This window comes from Mesoplodon densirostris, chromosome 2, assembly GCF_025265405.1.
Source record: "Mesoplodon densirostris isolate mMesDen1 chromosome 2, mMesDen1 primary haplotype, whole genome shotgun sequence".
Taxonomy (NCBI): domain Eukaryota; kingdom Metazoa; phylum Chordata; class Mammalia; order Artiodactyla; family Ziphiidae; genus Mesoplodon; species Mesoplodon densirostris.
Window position 1 is genome coordinate 111,571,262 of NC_082662.1, and position 4,743 is coordinate 111,576,004.

The window sequence follows — 4,743 nt, forward strand, 5'->3', positions numbered from 1 at the left end:
AATAGATTGCATTAGGACACCTAACAATCATTGGGGGATGCAGTCATATGTCACTTCCGGTTCTCAGGGATATACTGGTTCAGTACATCTTGGGTGGGGTAATTAATCTTTTTTTTGTGTGTGTGTGGTACGCGGGCCTCTCACTGTTGTGGCCTCTCCCATTGCGGAGCACAGGCTCTGGACGCACAGGCTCAGCAGCTATGGCTCACGGGCCTAGCCACTCCACGGCATGTGGGATCTTCCTGGACCGGGGCACGAACCCATGTCCCCTGCATCGGCAGGCAGACTCTCAACCACTGCGCCACCAGGGAAGCCCTAATCTGCATTTTTAATCACCATCACAAGTAAAACCGACTTAAGCTGTTTCAGAGATAACACTGTTTTCATATTGTGTGAGAGATGAATGACAATTTATACACTTCCTTTTTTTTTTGGCTGCGAGGCTTCCTGGATCTTATTTTCCTGACCAGAAATTGAACCCGGGCCCTTGGCAGTGAAAGTGTGGAGTCGTAACCACTGGACCGCCAGGGAATTCCCTATACAGTTCTAATATCTGTTTTTAATGTATGTAGAGAGAGACCTCCATGAAATTCTATAATAGTTGTAGGAAATTTCAGCATTTTTTGCACATTTTATTTATTTATTTATTTATTTATTTTTGGCCATCCTGCTACAGCATGTAGGATCTTAGTTCCCCAAACAGGATTCGAACACGTGCCCCCTGCATTGGAAGGGCAGAGTCTTAACCACTGGACCGCTAGGGAAGCCCATCTGCAGTTTTTTGAGAAAAAAAACCTAAACCTATAGCTCATCAGAAACAAAATAAACCTCTCCAACCTACTGCTTTTAGGAAATGTTGCTTTGCAAATTTTGGTAATAAAATCAATAAAATCCTTAGTTCACTTAGTACACTTTTTACGATAGAAGATTGGGATTTAGTTCTTTACTCCACATGCAACACTCATCCCCTCTTCCAGTAGTAGACAATGATTTTTGGATAAATTGGTATTTACTGTTTGTATAATTATGACTATGTAAACTCTGTTCACTATTAAATTTGACTCCTATGCACAGTTTTGTTTTTCCCAGAATTTATAATTGCCTTGGGCTCTTTTGTTTCTTTGTTTCATTTTCATTCCCTCTGTTAGAAGTGTAAACCTCTCAAATTGGTCAAACAAAGTAGGTAGCCTGATGACCTCATGTGATGGCCTTCTGTTCCAATCTGGCTGGTTGCATGAGGCCTGCTGCAAAGTTGTCCTGGCTCTTCCCTACACCGTCATCCAGGGAATCCCTTTGTTTCTCTTCTGTGTGGATCCTCTGTCTCCTAGATACCATGTTCTGATTTTCCCTGGTTTCATGCTCTGTGTTAGTGGAATTCATCATCCACTAGCTTCCTGAGGAAGGGAGCCCAGAAAGCAAATTTCCTGTCTTTGCATGCCTGAAAACATCTTGGCGGAGTACACAATTTTAGATTAAAAATAATGTTTGTTTAGAATTTTGAGGGCATTGTCCCATTGTTTTCTACTTTTTAGGAATATTATTAAATCCAATGCCATTCTGAATATGCAACTGAGTATCTTTTGTATACAACCTGATTTTCTCTCTGGAAGACTTTAGAAGTTGATCTTAATATTTACTCTAAAATTCCATGATGAAAAACCCTTGGGTATTTGATTTTTAAAAATTTTTGTTTCTTTGTTTGTTTGTTTGTTTTTGCGGTACACGGACCTCTCACTGTTGTGGCCTCTCTGTTGCAGAGCACAGGCTCCGGACGCGCAGGCTCAGTGGCCATGACTCACGGGCCCAGCCGCTCCGTGGCATGTGGGATCTTCCCAGACCGGGGCACGAACCCATGTCCCCTGCATCGGCAGGCGGACTCTCAACCACTGTGCCACCAGGGAAGCCCTGTTTCTTTGGTTTTTTAAATTTAATGTGCTAGGCATTTAATGGGCCCTTTCAATTTGGAAACTCATGTCCTTCAGTGCAGGAAATTGTTATTGAATTATTTCTTTAATAATTTTCCCACTGACTATTTCTTCTCTCTTTCTAAAACTCCTTTTACTCAGATATTCTGTCTCCTAGACTGAACCTCTTATTTTCTTACATTTATTTCATATTTTCTATTTCTTTGTATTTTTATTCTACTCTCCAGGATATTTCTTCAACTTTATCTTAGAATCTTTTTTATTAAATTACTAACTTCTACTTTCATTCTTTTTCCTTTTTTTTTCCTTCGTTTTTTTCACCCACGCTGCGCAGCTTGTGGGAATCTTACCCGATCAGGGATCGAACTCAGCCCACGGCAGTGAAAGTGCCACGTCTTAACCCCTGGACCGCCAGGGAATTCCGTCCACTTCCATATTTTTATTTTTAATTAATTAATTAATTTATTTATTTATTTATTTTTGGCTGGATGGACATATGGGATCTTAGTTCCCTGACCAGGTATCGAACCCATGCCCCTGCAGTGGAAGGGTGGAGTGTTAACCACTGGACTGCCAGGGAAGTTCCTCACTTCTTATTTTTAATTTCCAAGAAGTCTTTATTATTTTCTTTTTTTAAAAAATTTTATTGGAGTATAGTTGATTTACAGCATTGTGTTAGTTTCAGGTGTACAACAAAGTGAATCAGTTATACAAAAGATATAGAACAGGGACTTCCCTGGTGGTGCAGTGGTTAAGAATCCGCCCGCCAATGAAGGGGACACAGGTTTGATCCCTGGTTCTGGAAGATCCCATATGTCGCGGAGCAACTAAGCCCGTGCACTACAACTACTGAGCCCACGTGCCACAACTACTGAAGCCCCTGTGCCTAGAGCCTGTACTCCACAACAAGAGAAGCCACTGCAGTGAGAAGCCCACGCACCACAACGAAGAGTAGCTCCTGCTCGCCGCAACTAGAGAAAGCCCGTGCACAGCAACGAAGACCAAACGCAGCCAAAATAAATAAATAAATAAATAAATAAAATAAATAAAATAAAATGCCATCAGCTAGTGAGAAATGGCAACTACTCCATACCATCAGCCAACCCCAGGCCTTGGGTCCGCTTGCCTCAGTTTCTCTTCCTTTAAAAAAAAAAAAAATTGGAACACTTCACGAATTTACATGTCATCCTTGTGCAGGGGCCATGCTAATCTTCTCTGTACCATTCCAACTTTAGTATATGTGCTGCCAAAGCAAGCACAAGTCTTTATTATTTTCTGAATGTTCCTTTTAAAAATAGCATCCTTTCTTTTATCATGGGTGCAATATTTTCTCTTGATTTCTGAAGATATTAATTGCAGTTTTTTGGACATTTTCTTCTGGTCCCTTCATTACCCTCCAGGTTCCTTTTCTTTTGGCTTCTGACTTTTATGTTTGAGGCTGCCTTCAACTCTCTGGCGAGCCTTGGCTGTCTGTTCCAACTTAAGCGTGAGGTCCAAAAGAGCTGACTGGAAGCCCTGTGGAGGTGCCAGGGATGGTCAGCTGGGGGTGACTCACTGTGTGGTGGGTGAAGGAGAGATCAGTCTTCTAGTTCCTGTAAACTTTGTCTCCTGGGCCAATCATTATCCCCAAAAAGGAATTTTCAGTCCCCCTGCCCCTGCTTCCAGAGGACAAAGAACTTTTTTTTTTGTTTTGTTTTTTGTTTTTTGTTTTTTTGTTTTTTGTGGGGTTTTTTGCGGTACGCGGGCCTCTCACTGTTGTGGCCTCTCCCGTTGTGGAGCACAGGCTCCGGACGCGCAGGCTCAGCGGCCATGGCTCACAGGCCCAGCCGCTCCGCGGCATGTGGGATCTTCCCGGACCGGGGCACGAACCCGTGTCCCCTGCATCGGCAGGCAGACTCTCAACCACTGTGCCACCAGAGAAGCCCAGAACTTTTAATCTTTAAAGTCTTTACAAGTTCTAAAACTCCAATTATTTTATTCCTGTTTGGTTTTCCACTCCCTACCTCATGAGTAGAATGGAAAATATTCAAACTTAAGGATTTAAAACTTTACACATATGACTTTCCATTTTTCAAAATTATATCTCTCATCTTCTCCTTTATGTTTTTAAATTTCCTTACTCTCATTTTGATGTGGTTTCTGGATGAAGCAGAGATAAATGTGTGTGCTCAATCCACCATGTTTAACCAGAAGTTCCTACCTCCTTAAGTCTTAATTACCTTTTTTCTCTAACTCATGACGTGGTTGTAAAAATTAAAGTTGGTTGTGCATGCGTAACATGATGTTCAAAGAGATTTTTCTTGTTGTCTTAGAGTTTGAGCTGAGTCCTCAAGGAGGGAAGAGCATGTAGGTACTCCACATTGTAGAGAAAGACTTTACTGGACAGACAAAAGAGGACAACTCCTCTAACAATGATGGTCCCTTATCATCATCTTCAGCCTCTGTAAATGAGAATATTGACAAGGGAATGGAGAGTTACAGAGATCGGGTTTTTGGTCTGTTCTGTAATGCATTGTTATTTCCCCTTCCTCATTCTTAGATAGGTGAACAGAGGCTACAGACCAAGTAAGGAGAGTACCAAGAGATTGCAGGTGTTTGCAGGAAACTCAGTCCTTGGCTGGATGATTCTTGTGTAATGGAATTATTGTCCTAGTGCTGCTACAGAGCTCAAGCAAAGCACTGTGAGAGAGTTTTGGAGAAACTGACATGAGTTTACTGGCATTTGGGAGATGCATATGAACATAGAGATGAGTATATGCGGATAGTTTGGTGAATGGGGCATATTAGAGATTGACTGGAGCCTGGCCCTGGAACATCA

General features: G+C 42.0%; 1 non-coding gene across 1 annotated transcript; it reads right to left on the bottom strand.

The window, feature by feature from the left end:
• Positions 1-3,077: 3,077 nt before the first annotated feature.
• Positions 3,078-3,184, bottom strand: LOC132484685 (U6 spliceosomal RNA). The gene has a single exon (XR_009531247.1). It is a non-coding gene; the product is annotated as a U6 spliceosomal RNA (small nuclear RNA).
• Positions 3,185-4,743: the final 1,559 nt, after the last annotated feature.